General features: G+C 34.2%; 1 pseudogene; it reads left to right on the top strand.

Moving 5' to 3' along the window:
* Positions 1-6920: 6920 nt before the first annotated feature.
* The window catches only part of LOC113248120 (acidic leucine-rich nuclear phosphoprotein 32 family member B-like), an 83046-nt pseudogene continuing 67042 nt past the window's right edge, over positions 6921-22924 (top strand).

Raw genomic sequence — 22924 nt, 5'->3', positions numbered from 1 at the left:
AGTTTCTAATTCCCTAGTATCCTTTTTTTTAGTGATTGGAAACACTGATGGGAGAAATTTCCTGTCTCCTCTTGTGACTTCCAGGGAAATCCTATAGTAGTTTAACTCGGTTGAGATTATTCTAGCATGTATTTCTGGACTTGTTCTTTTTTTGTTTTGTTTTGTTTTTTCGTTTTTTGTTTACCTCAGCCCATAAATGAACAGTCTTTACTTCAGCCTGTACAGAGTAGACTATTAGAGTTTTCCCACCTCCTGGTGTTTTCCTCCTCCTCTTCCTCTGCTAGGTGTCTTACAGGTTCTCCTTTTAGATTGTCAACAAAAATGAGTTAATTAGCTATTTCTCTCACCCCCAAGTGTTCCTTGTTTTCCTTGGAAAATGGATGGTTGTAGTATCTCTCAGGATTGCCTAAGTAAGTCCCCTTTCTTGAAAAAGTTAAAATTCTTAGCAGCTGATCCTGTTTCTCCTGCAACCAGACCACCAGTCCAGCCCACCAAACAAAACACCAGAGTATCTGTCTACTTCCCTCCCATTTAAAACATATCGATACAAATAATACTTTGTATATGTTGCAATCCTGTCTAGATTTAAAATGTATTTAACACAGAAATTAAACGATACAATTACTTGCCTTCTATTTATACTCTTAAATTTGTTTAAAAAAGTATAAGTGTAAAGAAGTCTCTGTATTTTTGTGTTTGTTTTGTTTTTGTTTTTTATGAAAAATACACAACCTGGGTAGACTCAGGTACCAAAACTAAGAACTGAAGGGACAAGAGTAAGCAACACACAACTGTGTCCTTTAAAAGTTACAGAGTTCTCTTTGATCTGTGATTCTGGATGAATATGTAAACACACTGTGTTGGAGGAACTTAATCAAATCAAGTTATTATATTGCATAAGATATGATGAGAGAATTTCAAGACATTTTCAGCATTATTTCAAGTAAAATATTTACCTTCTATTTTTAACTCCTTACACTACACGTAACTCCTCTTGAACTATATAGCTTTTGGTACTACTGAAAGAGGGCAAAATTCCCTTTTAATCGTGTTCATATTTCCTCCCTCTATACTTCCGAGAAGACAGACTTTCTTCTGTATAAGGATGTTTAAATCCTCAAAATGTTCTTTGTGCCTCCAGTTTCTTAATTTCTAAAGTGCTCCTTACAGACTAAAAGACACTCTGTTACTTAGCGATAATATAGATGTTAACCATAACAAGATGTAGTTGAGAGCTGACAAAGTATTCTGGGTAATGGTATAAAAATTAGCACATTAAGCATTTTTTTAAACTTACATTCTGATTAAAGCTTATAGAGTAAATCAGTGGTACTCTTCATCATGAAATTGAGGCTACTAATAAAGTGATAAATTGAAAAGAAAAAGAAACGTTAATAGCATTTGGTGGTGTGTTTTCTTATATATAACCGGTTCATTGCCAAGGAGGTGTAATAAAAATCCTACCATTTGTGCTGGGAGAGTGAAAAACTTGAGTTATAAGCAATTAAACAAATTCCAGTTTAAAATAAGTATACCAGCAAGTTGCATATTTACATGCCTATTATATTTTATGACATGAATAGAAAAGAGAAAATAAATATTTTGTATCTGATGCTCTAGTAGCATCTGCTCTTACTGCTGCTTTATGTTTATAGAATTTCTTTCTGATATCTGTTTACTCCTGGGCATTTCTATCATTTTGAGGAAAATAAGTATTTGGCTTCCCCCCATCTTCCCCATGTGATACTTGAATGAATTGTATTTGAAAAAAAATAGTTTTAAGTACTTATTTTTAGTAAATTGCATTTCTCACAAAATAATTTATTTTTAAAGAAATAGATGCAATTACCATTCATTGGTCATATTTAGTAGATACTTTGTATTTGATTTATGGTTCTTTCTCAAGAACTTTTACATTTTTAAATCTCATCTATAATCTACATAGCTTGACTTTTAATATAACTTGTTCTGCATTCTTAAAAGTTCTTGGAGGATCATGATGATTATGGAGCCTATGTTTAACCTACTTGGGATGCATTTCAATGTCATCATCCCCCACCCAATACAGACTCTCATTGGTTTCATTAAAAAAACAAACAAAACCCTGTTGAGATACTCTATTCCAGCCAGGGTTTAACATCTCTCTCTCTTTCTCACTTCCATGCATGTATATTCTTGGCCTTAAGCAGCTACCTGTCTACACATTCATGACCTTGACTACCTTTAAGCACCACTTAGATATCACCTCCTCTGTGAAGTTTTTCCCGAGCAACCCTATTTTTCTTCAGTCAGTCCATTCACTGTAGCATCTCATTAGCATTTAGGCATATAATTAAATAAGACCGCTAAGTGATTATGTTCATGTTTATTGTACATATTCATTGGACTTTTCCTTGTGTTTGTCCTGTCATTTACATTAAGAGTATGAATTTTCATATATTGTACCACAACAAGTTTGAAGATTCGGTGGTTTACCTCCCAGATCTTCTACCTACTGATTCATGACTCACTATTTTATTCTGTAAAATAGGATACTAATTAGGGTCTTTGATGGTGCCATCATGTTCATTAAAAATATTAAGCTTGAGGGACGCTTGGGTGGCTCGGTCAGTTGTGTCTGACTCTTGATGGCTTAGGTCATGATCTCAGGTTCATGGTGTTGAGCCTCCCATTGGGCTCTGCACTGAGCAGGAAGTCTGCTCTGCTTGACATTCTCTCTCTCACTCTCCCTCCGCCCCTCCCCCCGCTCACACATGCACACACATGCATGTGCACTCTCCCTCTCTAAAATAAATAAATAAATAAATAAATAAATAGAATCTTTAAAAAAAATACCACTCTTGAGTTGGAGAATTCCATATTAAATATAGCATATATGTTTTATAAACTCTGCCTTAAGTAGTTTGTCTCATATCCTAAAAGATATGTATATTGACACGAGAAGAAATTTTAAAGGTGAATATTTTATAAGTATTTCATAATACTTAAATGCTTAGTCATTTATTTTTAATCACTAATTTATTAACTCAAATGAATTTAAAACAGGACATAGTTTAAAACTCATTCCAATTCCTCATTTACAGTTGAGAAAAATTGAAGTCTAGCAAGTGTTGGTGACTTAAGACCATTTATAAGAGGTAATGATCAAGTACCCTACTTGAAAATTTCATACTTTTCTAATGCAATATAGTATGAGTGCAAACTATTTTTCCTTAAAGACTTCAGAAAAACATACCTATAAAATCTTATTGTAACTGGTATATATTTTTTTAAAGATTTTATTTATTTATTTGAGAGAGAGAGTGAGTGGGGGGGAAGGAGCAGTGGGAGAGGAATAAGCAGACTCTCTGCTGAGTGCAGAGCCTGACATGCAGCTTGATCTCACAACACTGAGAGCAGGACCTGAACTGACATCAAGAGTTGGTCGCTTAACTGACTGAGCCACCCAGGCCCCCCTGCTATATTTTGAATGAGTGAATGAAAGAAAGAAAGTATAAAAGAATAGCTGCTCATCTTCAGGTCCTAAATGAATGCATATTTTGAGATATGTCAGCAAGGGTGTCCACGTTTATGAAAATAATTAATTTTTCAAAATAGTAATTTATAATACTTCTTGAAAGAAAACTTATGGCATATCTAAATTATGTTGCATAATTGGAAAAGTATTGAGTGTGGTGCCCAGATGACTGTTTAGTATTTTCATTAGGAAATTCTTTATTGGCATTACTTGAGAAATGTATATAATTTTATGAGTCTCAAGTAACAATCAGTTAAGAAATCAGAAAAAAAAAGAGAATGTATTATAACCCTCTTGTGGAAAGTAAATCTGAACCATCAGCATAAAGATGTAACTGGTGAAAAGGAACTAACCTAAGTCAAGTTGAAAGTAAGATCATGGAATGTCAACATGCAGAGTCACAGGTTAAAGTCAACAATTCTAAGAATGTGAATTGGAAATTCAGTCAAGATCCATTCTCATCCATCAATCTTGTTTGTAGCTTTTGCGATGTTATAAGTGTGTGCTCTGGGGCCTATTAGCTGCTAATAGTAAGTCAGTCTGGGACATAAAATAAAAATTAGTTCATGTGTACATTTTAGTGTATTTCACATAGTATAATGTATTTTACATAGATCACATGAGGCTCTTCTAAAAAAATCAGTTTTGGAAGCAAAATAAACACTTAACAATTCAACACATAATTGATTCCACATAGTGCTCTTAAACTTATTAGTTGGTCTTAATGGTGTATTTTTCAAATAATAGCCGATAACGTTCTCTGGCATTTTTCAGTGTTTGATTATTTGCTATAGGATACAAGAATTATATATATTCCTATATCCTATAGCAAATAATCAAACACCAAAAAAAATACATATATATGTAATTTCAGGAATTCTCAGTAATTTCAAGAATTCAAACATCTTGCTTCCAAATCCGAAAGATTAGTATTTGTAAGGGATCTGGTAACACTAGTGTTGTTTATAAATAGTTATTCATTTACAGAACTAATTATACTATTAAATTAGTTTGTGCTCAGAGTTTTAATCAGGAACTTTAGTCTAGGGCAGGGTATATCTTTTCAGCACTTGCTCTTGAACTCAAATGTATTCAATATCCTAGTCAGTGTAGTGTCAGGTTATAATTTTACAAAGTATAAAGATGAAGAGTAGATGGTCAAAATATCAATTCAATTTAACATGATAATTATTAATTAATCATCCTCCATCTGTAAGACCCTGGGGGAGATTCACAGATAGTCAAGTAATTGTTCTATTCTGTGATAAGTGTGTAACATAATGAGGGAAGTGAACACATAAATAACCATAATGCATCAGTAATAGATATTATAAATAATCTGCTCAGGCTCGTGCTCTCTCAGCTGAATACTTTAGAACAGGGATACAATTTTGAGTGTCTAGAATTGACACAGGCTCCTATTAAGTGCTTAAGTCTCCTATATCTTTAAGGTTTCCTGTTATATACATTTTAATCTTTTTACTCTGTAGGCAGTAGCAGTGTTAAGATATCTACCGTATATTGAAAAACTACTCTGGGACAGGCATTGTAGTACGTGAGTTATGTTTATTATTACTACTCACAAGACAAACCTGCAAAATAGATATCATTATCCCTATTATTATTTTACAGAGGAAGAAACAGAGAGTCAGAGAAGTTAAATGGCTAATGACTTACCTAAAGGCTCAAAACTCTCAACTAGGGAAGTTTCAGTCATACCTGTATACCTCTAAAGCTTATTGAAAGCACGATGTAAGACCAAGAGTCTCTGTTACAAACATGGAGTGTGAGTGTGTTATGGAGGAAAATCAGTTTATAGTCCTGTAGGGCTGTGTTCAACTTCATACTGTGCCTATTCCTCACTGTATAGCTTACTTAATTTCTTTCAGTGTTATTTTCATAATCTATAAAATGAATTTAATTGGAAGAAGCGAATTGATTAATGTTCGTGGAAGTAGACAAAAGCAAAGAAGTGTAAGAGAAACTACAATGTTTGGGTAAGAACAAAGGATAAAATGGATGAAAGAGTATTTTTTCCACTAAGTACAGCTAAAACTCCTGGGCGTTATATATGAATCGAACCTAAGAAGACTCTCAAAGGTGTAGAGAAGAAGGCCAACTGGCTGGCAACATCAGTACCAAAGTAATGATATAATTGTTAAGTTCCTTGAGTATTCTTTTTGCCACATATATCTCTCATTTTAGAGCTGAAGAAGCTAACAACCACGAAATCTTGTTTTCAAGACTTATTATATAGGTAATTAAAATTGTGTTGTATTAGCAAAGAGATAGACATGAAGATCAGTGAAACAGAATAGAAAATCTAGAATTAGACTTACACAAATATACCCAACTGATTATTTACAAAGGTCGAAGATAATTCAGCGGAGGAAAGATGGCCCTTTCAACAAATGATGCTAAAGCAATTAGACATCAATAGATGGAAAAATAAACTTCAGTCTAAATCTATAAATTAATTCAACATGAATCACAGACTTAAATGTAAAATGTAAAACCATAAAAGTTTTAGGAAAGTAATATAGGAAAAAATCTTAAGGATTTAAGGCAAGGCAAAAAGGTCTTAGGCATAAAGCCAAAAGCAAGATTCACAAAAGAAAAAAAAAATGAATTTAACTTCATCAAAATTTAAAAAAATTTGCTTTGTGAGAGACCCTATTAAGAGCATGTAAGGACAAACTATTGACTGGGAGAAAATATTTATAAAGCTTAATTTTGACATAGAACTAGTACCTAGAAAATATTTTTAAAGTCTCCAAATGCAGCAGTAAAAAGATCAAGCAATCTAATTAAAATATGGGCAAAAGTCATAAAGAGAGATTTCACTGAAGAAGATGTATGAATGACAGGCACATGAAAAGATGTCCATCATTAGCCATTAGGGAAAGGAAAATTAAAAACACAATGAGATATCACTACACACTGGTTAGAATGGTTAAAGTAGAAAATATTGACAACACCAAATGGTGGTGAGATTGCAGAGAAACTGGGTCACCCGTGAATTGCTGGTGGAATGTAAAATGGTACAACCGCTCTGAAACTGTAACTAACATACAACCCTGCCGTTGCACTACTAGGCTTTTATCTCAGAAAAATGAAGACTCATATTTACACAGATCTGTACATGAATGTCCATAGCAACTTTATCTGTAATAGCCAAAACACTTGAAATTACCCAGATGTCTTTCAGTGGGTGAATAGCATATCAGCTGTGGTACATCCCTATCATAGGATACTACTCAACAATAAAAGGGAATCATTTATACATGCAGCAATTTAAATGACTCTCCCAAGAATTATGCCAAATGCAAAAAGCAAATCCCAAAAGGTTTCATACTGTATGACTCCATTTATACAACATCCTTGAAATGACAGCACTGTAGAAATGGAGAACAGAATAGTGGTTGCTAGTGTTAAGGAAATTATGGAGATGGGAGCGACGTGTGTGGGGCTGCAGAAAGGCAACACGAGAGATCCTTGTGTTAGTGGAAACATACCGCGTCTCGACTACGTCAGTGTTAATATCCGGGTTGTGATGGGGTGCTGTAAGTTGCAAGATACTACCACTGAAGAAAACTGGACAAAGAGTATAGATGATCTCTGATTATTTCTTATAACTGCATGTGAATCTGCAGTTATCTCAAAGTAAAAAAGGTTCATTAAAAAAATGTGGGAGAGAATTACAATAGATAAAACTGAAAATGCACGTGGAGCCAGATTATGAATCATTCTGAATGAGGTGCCTAAAAAAGTCTAGACTCTAGACTTTGTCTTCTAGATGAGGAGGAATCATCAAAATATTCAAAATACAGGGTATTTATAATTTGGAAATGTACTACCTTTCTTGGTAGTAGTGCAGTAACAATGTAATAATTTTTAGGAAATTGTTTATTTGGAGAGGATAAAATACCAATAGAAAGACAAACATGTTTCTCCTAAGTACAAGAGTAAAAGTGTTTAGACTGATGGGAAGTGTAATTGGTGAGGAAGGGTATTGAAAATGTAAAATCAAACCTGACTTTATAATTTCTAGCCTGAGTGGCTGGGTGAATAGTAATGTCATTAACTGAAATGGGCAAAGCAGCAGGTTTGTGAAGGGGAGTGTGAGTGATGAAGGTAATAGAGATCTGGTGATAGATTTTAATTTCAGGTATGCTAAATTTAAGGTGTGCGTAGGATCTTCAAGTGAGATGTATAGTATGCATGGGGGAATATGGGTCTGGATTTCTGGGGAGACATTTAGGCTACAAAGGTCTTTGGCAGGCATTGACATACAGGTATGAATTAAAACAGTGGAGTGGAAGAAAAAGCCTTAAGAAATAAAGGAAAGTTAGATGTCAGCAACATTCACAGAGTAGTTGAAGAAAGGGGAAAGAAACAACATGAGACATTGAGGAAAATTATCAGAGATATAGGACAATCAAAGTTGGGTAGTTTCCTGGAAGCCAAAGAAGGAATTGTTCAAGAAGAGAATGATCAGTCAGACCATATACTGCTTACTGTTTTTGAAATCTACCATTTGGTTTGCAATGAGATAATTTATGAACTTTTGAGTGTAATTTGAATTTAGTGGAATGAATGAAAGCCATATTACAGTGACAGTGAAAGCAAGGAGCTGGAAATAAGCAAAAACAGGAAAGGAGAAGGAAGGATACTTGTTAGAGCTGGAAGCAAGAAATGGGAAAGAATGGGAGTACCCTGGTAGGAGAGAAGATATGAGATATAAGATAATTGAAGTGATTTAAAGATACAAGAAAGGGATTTCTTAGAGGAAACAGACACAGGATGGGGGCTAGGGTGATCATCAATCTCCCAGCTTATTTACAAAACACACCTATTTTAGCCCTGAGCTTTCAAAAGACTTTTTCTGTTGCAGATTTGAATATAAAAGCAATAGGCTTACAAGGCAAGGCAGGCTGCTGATGAAAGTTTTCATTGAAACTGGCAGGCACATTGGGAACCAGCTGTTGGTTGTAGGTAGATCATTTTAAAGTAGTTTAAAAATCTAAGGTATAATTCTAAGTTTCTGTGCTTCAGCCCATGAAAATTCCCTAAGTATTTGATCCAAGAGTATTACACATATTTCAGATATAGAATTACCAGCTGCTGTGTACTTTTTCTTTATGATGTATTTTGTCAGTGAATTGGAAAAAAAAAAAAGCAATGTGCATTATACAGTTGGTTATTGTAATGATTATTCAATATATAAAAGATGAAAAAGGGAAGTCCTGACATTTTACTAGATATTTCTCTTAGTGAGTTGGTAGAAACACGTTTTACTGTAATTCCATGTTATATTGTTACTATAAAGCCTGAAACTTAGAGGAAACTATATCTCTAGGTATAAGGATAGAATTCACTTGAATGGCTGGCAGTTATCTGAAGATCCTTGCAGAACTCTTCGGTGAAGGCCCACACCTTCACCCTTCGCAATGTTGCCCCAAGGTGTTCTCACTTCCGTGGACAGTCTATTGGAGCTTTTGTGTTCCTTTACACCAGTGGCTTCGCTTCAAGAATACCAATGACAGCACTTTGTATATTAGGTGCACTTTGACCTTAAGAGTTGGGTTCTGGAATCAGACTGCTTTCATGCAAGTCCTGACTCTAGTTCTTAAGCTGTATGATTTGGGGCAAATCACTGAAACTCTCTGTACCTCAAATTCAAAATAGCTCCTGCTACACATATAGAGATGTTTGAGACCTAAATTTAGGAGAGCCTCAGGTAACACATAACGCACTTAAAATGACATAAAGGAGGGCTTTATAAATTACGGTCACTATTTAGTGATATGTTTATACTTCTTACTATAGTAGATAACACTCTCATATCTTAATCTGTTAATTATCTTAACTGGATATTAAATAATTTCAAAAAGTATCTCAAAATAGAAATATATAGTGTTCAAACACTGTCTACGTGTATGAAATGGAAAAAAAATCTGAACTGTTTTGATACTTTGTCAAGAGATCTAAATAATCTGTCAGCAAGAGGAAAAGGTATTGTCAGCTGGTATTTTCATTGACTTGAACATTTTTTGCCCCTTAAATTACATGGAATAATTACAGTAACTGATAACTGGAATGTCATGATTTTTTCATTTTCACATACTTAAAATTTGAAAATATAGAATTATTTAAAGTTCCTTGTCTTGTAAATGCTGTTTTAAGCTGACCAAATCCTTAAACAAGGTGAAAATTTTTTGGTTCCCATTTCAAATCATTTCGTATGCTCCTTGGAACTCACACAGAATATCCCTATAGTACTTTGCAGGAGGAAGACAGAATTTCTAGTGTCAGGAATGACAGAATGCCATTCGGACTGGGAAACCCTCTGGGTAATTTCATTTTCATTTACTAGTGAAGCAGAAAAATCAACATGTTGTGTGTCAGAGTACAATGAGAGATTCTCCTTGGCAGTTTGAATTTTAGCCATTGGTGAGGGAAGAAATGTCTGAAGCTGGCTGTCAAGGTGTAACTTCACATAGATAAGTCTGGTTTAAAGTAGGCAGGTAGTCTGCATTTTGATATAATCAGAAATGGAAAGGGCCCTTTAGCTTGAACCAAATGCTATAGGGAATTATAACTCCTGTGAAATCTGATGTTCTGATGGTTGATCGTCAAGTCTGAAATGAAATAAGTCTTAAAGTCTTCCCTTTGAATATTTCTACGGTGCTTGGACTTTATAAAGATAGAAAAAGGAAACTGGTGAAGGCAAAAGAATAGCTATGCCAGAATTTCACACTGAAGTAGAGAATTTCTCAATTAAAAAAATAATTTATTATAACATGACAATTCTAAAATTTAGTATGTTGACTCTTTTTTGATCTGTGAATATTTGCATATATATTTTACTGAACGAGAAGATAGGATAGCATACAATAGATTTTTGAAATGGTGGAGTCAAACAACTTATCATTTCTATACTATTTTATATTGTTTGTATTTTTGCAGATTGGGATTCATTACAAAATGATGAATGTTAATTGTAAATAAAATAATTCACAGTGGAAAATGTTATAATGTTAAGTGAAAGTATTTCTCCATCATCACTGGAAATCCCACTCCTCAGAGCTAATGACAATAAACATTTTGGTGTGTATTCTATAATGAACAAATATTTAATAATATGTGTACAGACACACACATAAACATGTGGAAAACAGACTTTGTGTTAGCAAAAATGGTATCAATCTGTACAGACTATTATGTGAATTATTAAAAACTTAAAATTGCATTCTATATTAACATTTGGATGTGACATATTTACATTAGAGTATTCCATTAATTAAACAATAATTTTAATTATCTTTATGTATTGTTAACTTTTCTAGGAGAGAAAAACTATTATAAATATCACTGCAGGGAGCATGGATAGTTGCTTTTTTTTTTTTTTTAACACAAGATCAATCTCTAGCATTGAAATTGTTGAAACAAAAGGAAGCATAATTTTAAGTTTTTATTTAAATTCTGGTTAGTTAACATATAGTGTAATGTTAGTTTCAGGTGTACAGTTTAGTGATTCAACACTTCCGTACAGCACCTGGTGCTCATCACAAGTGCCCTGCTTAATCCCCATCAGCTGTTTAAGCCATCCTCCCACCTACCTCCCCTCTGGTAACCATCAGTTTGTTCTCTATAGTGAAGAGGTTGTTCCTTGGTTTGTCTCTCTCTCTTTTTTCCCCCATGACTTTTTTTTTCTTCCTTTTTAAAAATATTTTTTTAAAAAATATTTATTTATTTAATAGTTCCAGTAGGTTAAATACTCTTTTTACTCACATTTGTCCCTTCAATAAATAGCATATACTTAGTTACACAGCAGGCATTTCACCAATGTTGTATGTGGAATTAATGATTAGATGGGTGGATTAACAACAACAAAAGGGATATGTAGTTTGAATATCAAGAAAGACTTCATGAAATAGAAAGCAGAAAGCATTTGACATGGGGCCTAGTCAAGAAGACAACGTTTTTGATACTTTACTGTTGCTGGGTAGGGATTGCTTATAGTACAGAGAAAAGAATGTGTGCATGAATGGCAGCTATTTAGTCTAAGGATATCTGAGGAAAAAGTAGTTGTCTAGATTGTCTTGTGCGTAAAACACCAGCACTGTGGAAGCATCCTCACAAGATGAAAATTACTTTTGAAATAACTGATATTTTTAAAAATCGGAATCTTCTGGGCCATTACGTCAAACTCTGTTGCTTGCCTCTAGTTGCAGACATGCCTGCTCCTCCTTGCTGGTAGAGTTAAGTCCTTCACTTTCTTCAAGTCTTTGCTCAACTGTCACTTTCTTGATGACATGATCATCCTGTTACTGTTTGCAACACCCCCACCAAGCACCCTCAATCCTTCTTATCCTGGTCTCTTCCTATACATATCTTTCTTTTTCCACTACATTTAATTATTTACTATATTCTTTATTATTTAATCCATATTTACTTTATTTCTCCCATCAGAATATGTGCTCTGGGGAGGGCTGTGTTTGTCTCTTGTGTTTGAAAGGTATTTACCAAGCGACCAGAACAATACCTAACCTATGGTAGAGATTCAGGAAATATTGTGGTGAATCCCCATGTAACAGAAAATTTGGACTCATAATAAATTACTTTTATTTATTCTCATACCTAAGAATTCTCAGACCTAATATGGGCTCAGCCCTGATTTTTCTCTTACTTCAGAAACTGAATCTTTAATGCCATTTGTACTACCTCCTTTTAAGAAACTCTTCTCTGAGCTGTGTTTATTCATAAGCCATAAATTGAATACACTACCCTGCTGTAGTTGTTTAGCTTAGAATCAATGACCCATCAAAAGGAAGTCATCTGTGGCTTAGCTAGTGGACAATGATGTGCACAGACTAAGAAGTGGATCATTGTTTAATGGGTGATGATTTACCAACCAATCAGGTATATGCTGTTGTGAAATTGCAGAAAAACCTAAGTTGAAGTTTTTTGTGATGGCAAGAGAAGAAATTGAGAAAGGAAAAGATATCCAAATTGTCATTTTAATGGACAGTTTGAATAAAGAAGAAAGTATGCTTGTTCCTACTGTTGTGAAGACAGGACAAGATCACTTGTTAACGTATGTTGAAAAAACATCTTCTTCACTCAGAAGCTGGGCTGATCGTCTTCTGGAATGCTTTTCATTCCTTACATTTATATTTGTTCTTACAATAACCCACAGTTGGCCTAGGAAACTGTCACATGTATTTGTTCTTTGTAACTCCATTGAGATCCAAAAAATCATCTTAGATGTCAGTTATTTAAGGATATGCAAGGTCATCTTTTCCTCCGATGTCTTCTGTCTTGTTCAGCTATTTAGTGAAATTAGTCCTTCACAAAAGTCTTATAGAAGATACAAAATAGTTATGATATTTTCTTTTTATCTTGAAAATAAATTTCACATTTTACATTCAAGGAACAATACATTTTTGTTTTTACTTTTCTGAAGTCAATTCTAGCACACACAAAACTTATTTTATGTCCATTATGCCACAAAATACAATTACTTATTCCTCTGCCTTAAGTGGCTAGGAAAAACACAAATTGATAAGCATGAAAAATAGATTGTTATTGCCATTAGTTTTTATTTTTGTTGAAAAATCTATTCTGTAATGTTTCATCATTGAAGTTATAATCCTCGCTTTCATTTATAATTTGATTAAATCTATCAGGATTTGATTTTACATCCCTTAATCTTCATTCAAAGCATTGGTCTATTTTCTGCATTGATTTAAAGACATTCTCATTTGAGATCCTTATACATCATTAAATTGCTTACTATTCTTCATTGTGGATTACATCACAATGATACCAATATATTTCTTCATTTGCATATCATTTTACCAGTTCCAAATAGATTCTTAACATCTTCTTCTCAAATGATCATGTAAATTTTAGCTGTTAAATGTATAAATTAGGTTAATTTTTATACTAAAAGATAATTTTCAGTCATTATGTTACTTTGTTTTCCTTAAAAATTGTCTATTTTATTAAGGAAGAAATACTAAATGCCTGAGGAGTTGGAAAAGGAAAAAAATAATTGCAGTTTGTGCCTTTCCTAATATTAATATGGTGACATTCATGCATATATAGCATACAAAATTATTTTCTTGATTGCCTTCTCTTAGGACACAATGCATGAAATCTTTCAATCATGTTAAAACCTAGACCAGACACTAGAGATAGGATTGCAATTGCTTTTTTTTTTTTTTCCCTACCCATAGTATTAAGAGTAAACAGTTGGAAGACCTTCCACTTGCAAGCCTGTCTCATTTGTGGTGATTTGCATTTACATTAACTCATTGTTGATGTTCCTGTGATACTTTTCCATTATTTCTATGAGGAGATTACTGAGAATGATACAAATGCTCCTATTGTCATTCTTTGTAAAGAAAGTTCTTCACTCTAGGAAGGCCTTGAAAATCAAGGAAGGTAATAAGTACAACAAAGAAGCATCTTTTATTTTTCCTTGTGGAAAAATATTTACTGAGATATTGATTTGCAGTTGTTCTTGTATTTTTCCCTCTCCCTATTTCAGCAGGTAATTGGTGTCAGTGCTACATTCATTGTCTTCTGGAACATCCATAGAGGCAAGCATGGAAACTGAATTAGCTTGACGTTCTTTCTCAGCCCTTGTTCCTTACCCCTTTCTTTCTTATTCTTTTCCCCTCTTTTTTCCTTCTTTCAATCCTATAGTAATTGAAGAGATTACATTAAGTCCTGAGGAGCAAAGATAGGAGAGTGACTGAGGGTCAAAAAAAGAAGACAGGAAAGGTTTTCCATAAATTCATATAATGAAAATAGAATTTTGTGACTCTTTAATCCCACATGTTGCTGATGCTTCTGTTACTTCCTGGAGCAGTACAGCATTGGTCCTTAGTCTTCTCACAGGAAAGAATTCAGGCAAGAGACCAGAAAGCAGGAGCCAGCAGAGATTACTGAGTATACTCACAAGAGGGGTGAGTGGGCAGCTTGAGAGAGCCTCAAGTGCCCAGAACAGAATTGATAAAACCAGGGTTTTTGTTAGGTAGGCCGTGGAATATTCATTACTTGGGGTGGAAGCAGGGTCTTTTCTTCCTAATTTGGTCAGGGGTTTCCTGTCATGGCCTCCACCATCTTGGGTCTATCTGGTTTGATCTGGCTTCTTGAGGAGCCCTGTCTGGCCTCTGACCTTCCCAATAGCTGGCCATGAAGGAGGTTCATGGTGGGCCTGTGTGAAGCTCTTTTGTCTTAGTTCCTAGCATCCCCTAAGAAAGGTTGTGGAGTGAAGGTTTGGCAAACCACAGTGCTAATGTGCATCCTGTGGCTTCTCTTTTAGAATTCCTCTTGGCCATCTGGGCAGGATATGCCTAATTGCGGGTCTCTGACATCTCCCTCTCAACATCTGCCCTCCCTCCCCACCCCCTTCCTGCAGGACCCAGGCCTCACACAACAATCTGACTGCCCACCACACTTCCACCCTATTATTTTGGTTCAAAATGACATCTCAGATCAGCATTTATTATCTATAGTATTTATTTGAAACTCTATTTCAAGATCTTTGAGAGCAAGCACTCTTGTCTTATATGTTTCCAGTCTTCAGCATTCAGGCTAGTATTACTCAATAAAATTTTCAGCCATGATGAGAATATTCTGTACCTATGCTGTCAAATATGGTAACTACTTACCACATGAAATCGTTGAGTACTTGAAATGTGGCCAGTATGAATGACAAACTGATTTTTAAATATTATTTAATTTTTATTAATTTGAATTTAAATAGACACATGGACTAGTGTTACTATATTGAACAGCAGAGATCTAGACTAGTGTTTTACATGCAGTATTTTCTTAATGAGTGATCGTGATAGTGGTAGAAATTCGCTTATTTTATTTTATTTTATTTTTATTTATTTATTTATTTATTTTTAAAGAGTTTATTTATTTATTTGACAGAGATAGAGAGAGCCAGCGAGAGAGGGAACACAAGCAGGAGGAGTGGGAGAGGAAGAAGCAGGCCCATAGTGGAGGAGCCTGATGTGGGGCTCGATCCCAGAACTCCGGGATCACGCCCTGAGCCGAAGGCAGATGATTAACCGCTGTGCCACCCAGGCGCCCCTGAAATTCGCTTATTTTAATAGTAAAAACATCGTTCTCATATTTTTCTTATATGACATAAGTGGCATCCATAAAAAAGAACTGTTAATATTTTATTTAAATTTGTAAGTGAACTGATACTGATATATCTGGGTTTCCTCTTATCTCACCCATCACTATTAAAAAGAATACAACAAACAAGAAACATAAATACATTTTTCTGAAAAAAAAAGTAATTTCCTGAAAAAACGCATGCTTAGAACACATTGTTTAATATTTAATTATAGTACTTATCTGTCTATGTGAAAATAATAGTAAAATACTGGCCTATATATTGCCCATGAAATAGAATCCTGTAGAATAAGCAGAAGTTATGAGTTGCAGTATTATGTCAATGCATTTCATTTGCATGTGCTAATTAATTACTATTTTATACCATCAACATTTGGGACTGAAGGCTTTATTAGCTAAAAAGAGTTCTTCTATAATCTGAAACTAAATATTGAACAAATTTAATGAAGGTCACATATTTTTCTTCATGTTATTATAGGTTAATTGTAAAATTAATTAGATCCATTTGTAACTTTGATATGAGCAATATACATTCATTTAGAGTTGACATAAAATTTGAAATTTTGAATGGTAATGTATATAGTAAATATTTAGTAAAACTTATTTCTACAATATTTCTATAATATATTATTTCTTATTTCTGTAATATAATAAATATAAATACAAAGTTCTGAATATTCTGTTTGACAGTCTCTGGGGAAAATAATATTTTCATTACACATGTAATGATATAATTTCTCTTAGTTTTTAATCTTCTTGTTCTTTTTTAATATTATGTTTTTAATAAAATATACACCATAAATGATAATAAGAAATTCAAACTTCAATACAAAATGATATTTTAACTTGTAATCAGTAATAAAGTCCTTTTCAGATAGATAGATATATAATCTATGTATATTAAAAAAATTGATCAACTATTAGCATTTTTAACCTCATAATATGCACATAGTTTGAAACTAAATTGTATTTCAATAGAGAAAGCTTCTTCCCCACTCCTGATGTTTCCTTCCTAGGAATGGATATTAATCAACATTATCCCAGGCCTCTGGGGTTTCTCCTCCTTGAAAGAATAATCACTTATTGATAGGTAAATTTGCAGAAAAACAAATCTTCCTATGCTTTCTTTGTCTGTTCTATTTCTTTGCAGCTGCCTGAATAGAAAGTGCTCCCTCTTCAATGGGTTTGTCTACCTTTAGGATTTTGCCCTTCTCTAGGATTTCCAGGGTGTGGGTGAACAAGTCTGCTTATTAATGTCATTCACTAATATATTAGTTTTCTATTGCTACTCTAACAAACTACTACAAATGTAGTGGTTTAAAACCAACATTTTTTTCAGTTTCTGTTGGTTAGAAGGTTCTTTGGTTTGGCTTGGCTGGTTTTCTCTGCTCCTTACTTCCCAAGGCCACTATGATGGTATTGGGCTAATGGGCTCTTATCTGGCAGGTCTGGGAAAAATCCTTTTCTTCTTCTTCTTCTTCTTCTTTTTTTTTTTTTTTAATGTATGCTATGATAGTTAAGATTTTTTTATTACCTGTTTTTATTGTTAGCTATTAATTAAAAAATGCACCTAAGAACTTCTAGGCATTTTGTCATTTCAGAAATTATTTTTCTCTATTAATTTGATTTAAAAAAAATAAGATGCAGGAATAGAGAAAATGAATTAATTTCCATACGCAATCACACTATTATTGCTGTGGCCCTAAAGTTCTAAATGCAACAGGCAAAAGCAAAAATCCATGTAGTAAGACCATATCAGATGTTCACTGAATTTGTGACTAAAGTAACAAACCAAAGGCTAATTTCCTCAACATATAAAAGTTACTATGAATCAACATGAAAAAGACTAACAAACATCCTCAAAACAAGGAAAGGATTTGAATACTTAGAAAAGGAAATAACACAGCATTTAAAACAGGAAAAGGTGCTCAACCTTTCTAAAAAGAAAAAAAAGCAAACTAAAAAAACACTGAAAAAAAACATTTTTTAAAAAAAATCTATTCAGTTGTCAAAACTCCAAAAGTTTGAAAATGCTTCAGTGACTCCCCATTTCAGAGTTAACCCAAATTCATTGTCATGGCCTACAAGTCACTGGGAATTTGGATCCGGTCCCTCATGTAACTTCATTTCTTTCTGCCTTCATTTGCTTTTTTCTTTTTCTTTCTTTCTTTTTTTTTAATTATTATATTATGTTAGTCACCATACAGTACATCCCTGGTTTTTGATGTGAAGTTCGATGATTCATTAGCTGCGTATAACACCCAGTGCACCATGCAATACGTGCCCTCCCTACCACCCATCACCAGCCTATCCCATTCCCCCATCCTCCTCCCCTCTGAAGCCCTCAGTTTGTTTCTCAGTGGGGAAAATCCTCTTCTAAACTCATTGAGGTTGCAGAATCACTCTTTCCTTGCTGTCAGCCAGAGACAGTCTTTGTTCAGAGAAGTTGCCTGTGTCTCTGTTTTCATGCATTCCACGTGGGCCCCTCATGGGGTTAGATTCCCCTTGGGCTTCAGATCTTCCTAATTGTTTATTCTGCCTCATTTCTAACTCTAGCTGGGAAAAGTTCTCTGCTTTTATTAACTCATGGGATTTAATTAGGCCCACATGGAAAATTCAGAATAATCTATTTTAAGATATATAGACTTAACCATACCTGTAATGGCCCTTTTGTGACATAATGTAACTTATTCACAGGTTCTGGGAATGAGGGGGTGGAGATCACTGGGGAACCATTTTCACCTATCGCAGGTATTATCAGGCCCACTCTGCCAAAACACATAAAGCCACGTTTTTTCATCCGCTATAGCAATGAATGTAATAGGTTGGCTTCCATATGAACTCTTTCATCTCCTCAGTTGTTGAGAACTCAGGAGGGAAAGAGGTTTCATATTTGTTGGGGCTTCCTCAAGGCCTCCAACATTTTCAGTGAAATTTTATTATAGAATTTCTTCAGAGGAAAACAAAAATCTTTCACTTTACGTTTTAAAGCTATGTCTCAATAAAAATTTCTCTGTTACTATGTACTCAATTACTTTATTACTTTGTGCTTTATTACGCTATTACTGTGTTTTCAAAATAGTGAACGGGATACAGTAGGAGATCTCATTAATACCAGTATAAAGCATATTCAAGGTTTTTGACAATGCCCAAGTTTTAAGGAAATTTGAATGTTTTCTTAGAGATCCTTTGTTATTCCATTTCCTGAGATATAAACAAGAGGAAAGAGACATGAATGGTTAAAGGTCCATCGATAGATGTGTACAGTCAACTTAGAAATACTGAGTATCTATGACATGATTTTGGAGGAAAAATCTTAGGGATATAATAACATAAAGGAAATTTTCCTTTGTTGAGTAAAATTCTTAGTCCAGATGTCAACTTCAAGTACATTTTATTGTGCTTATCCTTTCTCTTTGTTACCTTAGAATGCCCCCTCTTTGCTCCTGAGGAGAAGTCTCAGAGAGATTTAAAAATTATTGAGCATTTTATTATATTAGAGCAAATAATCATAAAAAGTGTTTGAGACTAACAGACATTAGAAAATCATTGCACTTATCTTTCTCTCTCTTTCCCAGTGGTGTTTTCTCTCTTTTGATCATTTTCTTAATTCCTTAAAATGTATGGCTAAATCAGGAGATCCAGCTGGAGACAATTCATATTTAGAATCCACAGGAATAACCAGCAAGGAGAATCTGATTCTAAATATGGGAACATGTTCATGCACATGTGTGTGATACATATATATAATTTCTCTATAAAATATATCCACCACCTGAAAGAGATGAGTTGTTGGAATCCATCCCATTGGAACAGAAATCATTGTGTTCTTGGTATTTTCTAGAAAGAATTCATATTCACACTTATAAGGTAGAAGCATATTTTGAAAAAAGACATTAGAGAATACACTTGTACTTTTGGAACTTAGTACAATTTGGAACAAATTGTAACAATTTGAGCATAACAGATAGGTACAGAAATAATTAAAATAACAGAGGTAATAAATTCTGTAAATAGAGCTAAGGTCAAATATACACTGTGCAGAAATACTTTCTATGTATCTTTTGTTGTTTATGGGTGAGTAAATTAGGACAGATAGATCCTTCAAATAATATTGAGGAACAAGAGAAAAGAAAAGTGAGAACAGAAACAGCATCTCAGTATTCAGAGAAACAGAAAAACTCCTGACATTTATCAAAAGATGAAAAGAAACTTTTCTTTCTTTCTTTCTTTCTTTCTTTCTTTCTTTCTTTCTTTCTTTCTTTTATTTATTTGTCAGAGAGAGAGAGTGTACACAAGCAGGGAGAGTGGCAGCAGAGGGAGAAGCAGGCTCCCTGGTGAACAAGGAGCCCGATGTGGGACTCTATCCCAGGACCCCAGGCTCATGACCTGAGCTGAAGGCAAACACCTAACTGACTGAGCCACCTGGGCATCTAGAATATCTGCTTGACATTTCTAGGACAAGCATGTAATTTATCATATGAGGTGGGACACTTTTGAGAATGGAAAGGGGCACTGTTGATAATTAGACCAGAACAACATCCAGAATCTAGGTCTATACTGGGCAAACTGAGATGTATGGTCATCCTAGCAAATAGAATATCAGAAAATGTGTATATATGTGACATGAACAGCCAAGATAACAGAATAAGAAAAGGAGAATAAGTAGTAAAGACAGGAAGTTAAGATTTTTTAAAAAGGATGGACTGAGATAAGAAAGAATTGCTAAGAACCTTTAGTGATACCTGAAGGGAGGGGAAGAAAACATTTTCTTCAACCCTCTTAGGGTTCCTGGCTGGCTCTGAAAATTAAACTGGCAAAGACAGATTAACAGGAGAAAAGCATACACATTTACTTAATGTAGGATTTACATGACATAGGAGCCTTTGTAAGGAAATGAAGACCCAAAGAAACAGTTGCATATTTTTATGCTAGGTTTGTTGAAGAGTGGATACTTGTGGGGGAATATGATAGGTTAAGGAGTATGAGGTAACTTTAGTAAACTAGGAGAAATTTAGCAAGTCCTTCCTGTTAAAATACTTCCTTGTGTTCCTTTGCTTTCAGAGATAAAGAGTATCTTTCCTGTGGGTATAGGGAGGACACCTTTCACATGAGAATTTTATGGCCTGTTTTAGAGAAAAAGGCCGAAGGGGAAGGAAGTCAGAGTGACCTTTCTGCTTCTGTCATTTTCTCAAACTCTTTCAGTTTAAAATATTCAATATACCAAGATGCTGTATTTTGGGGTAGCATGTCCTGAACCCCATCAGTAAAATTGAAATCTCTGCAGTAAAGGTTAAAAGCAAAAATGACATAGATAAAAATTGAATCAGTGTTGTAGAGAAAACTTGAATAACATTCCCAGAATACTGACCAAAGGGAGCAAGTAATGAGCATTATGTACGTTATCTGAGGAATGTGGAGATTAAACCTAAAAAGATTAAACCTTAGAATTACAGGTATTCATGAGAAAGAAACAGGAGTGATTTGGACAGAAACTTTAAATTAAAAATACTTAAAGAAAACTTTCTGCAGCAAAGAAACAGATGAGTACAAAAAGTGAAAGGGCTTCTCCGGGATGCAAGGAAATCAAAGAAAAGAGATTCACAGCTATTCAAATTTTGTCTTTATTTGATTATTATATGAGTGCAAGAAGTATATGATTTTTTGGATGGAATTTCAAAACTAAAACATAAAACAAATCAAAAATTAGAAAAGAATCTTGCCCAAGAAGTAAAAATATTAAGCTGGACTCCAATGTCTCAGTAATACTAATCATCAGGTAAGAATGAAATGAATAAAGAATGAATTTTAAGAGTGAAAGTTATATCCAAACATTAATAAAAAGATACTTTATTATTTAAACACTCAGAAAATATACTTTTGTATGACTCTTAAAATGTAATTTCAATATATATCCTGGCCTCTTTATACTGGATCAGAAATCAGAGCTAGAGATAGGGGAAGTTTCGTATTCGTCTTGTGCACTGTGCAGAAGCAAAGATGAAGAAGATGAAGACGCTGCTTTCAAAGAATTTTAGACTCGATCCAGAACAAACTATATGCAATCAATTCAGAACAAAAATAACACCATAATAAGTAACATAACTGTATGACTTAGACTGAGGCCATGCTTAATGTGTAATACGGGTGGTAGGAAAGTCTGCTAAGTTATTGGCATTTATGGTGGACCTTAAAAAAAATTGCAAGTTTCAAAAGTTGGAAAGGTTATTCTGAAGGAAAAAATATAAAAAGAAAATGTGCAAAAAGTTTTGGGAGGCTGAAGAAAAGCACTGAAATTTTATTTATTTATTTTATTTATATATATTATATATATAATATATATCATACACAAACATGTATATATTATGTATATATTAATTTTATTTATTTATTTGACAGAGAGAGAGACAGCCAGCGAGAGAGGGAACACAAGAAGGGGGAGTGGGAGAGGAAGAAGCAGGCTCCCAGCAGAGTAGGGAGTCCAATGCAGGGCTTGATCCCAGGACCCTGGGATCACGCCCTGAACTGAAGGCAGATGCTTAACGACTGAGCCACCCAGGTGCCCCAGCACCAAAATTTTAAATATCAAAGAATTAAGAGTCAGATTATGGAGGCATTGAGGGTTGCAATGGGGAGCTATGAGGAACCACTGTAGTAGAGTGAATTATTTTATTCATGACTATTATTCAGATAAATTATTATGACTATTATTCAGATAAATCTGTTGAAAGTATTAATGATATAGCTGTTAGAGAACTGGGAGCTCTGTAAAGGAGTTATTATAGATTTGAAAGAAGAGATCGTAAGGAACTGAACTCAGTCATTCCCAATGAAAATTTTTTTAAAAAATAGAATATAGGGGCACCAGGGTGGCTCAGTCAGTTAAGCATCTGCCTTTGGTTCAGGTGATAATCCCAGGATTCCGGGATTAAGCCCCATGTCGGGCTCCTTTCTCAGCAGAGAATTTGCTTCTCCCTCTTCCCCTGATTGTGCTCTCTCTCTCTCTCACGATCTCTCTCTCTCTCTCTGTCAAATAAATAAATAAAATCATTTAAAAACTTAAAAAAAAAATCCAGACGATACTGGAGAAAGATGATAGAGGCAGAATTGACAAGGCTTGGTGATTGGTTGTAGAGAAGCAGGAGATGGATGACTATGATATTTATATTGGGAACATGCTATCAATAAGTAAGATACATAGCTAACAAGCAGTCCCAGCTCTAAGAACTTTATGAATAT

This window comes from Ursus arctos, unplaced genomic scaffold (assembly GCF_023065955.2).
Source record: "Ursus arctos isolate Adak ecotype North America unplaced genomic scaffold, UrsArc2.0 scaffold_1, whole genome shotgun sequence".
Classification (NCBI taxonomy): Eukaryota; Metazoa; Chordata; class Mammalia; order Carnivora; family Ursidae; genus Ursus; species Ursus arctos.
This window is presented reverse-complemented; position numbering and strand designations above follow the sequence as displayed.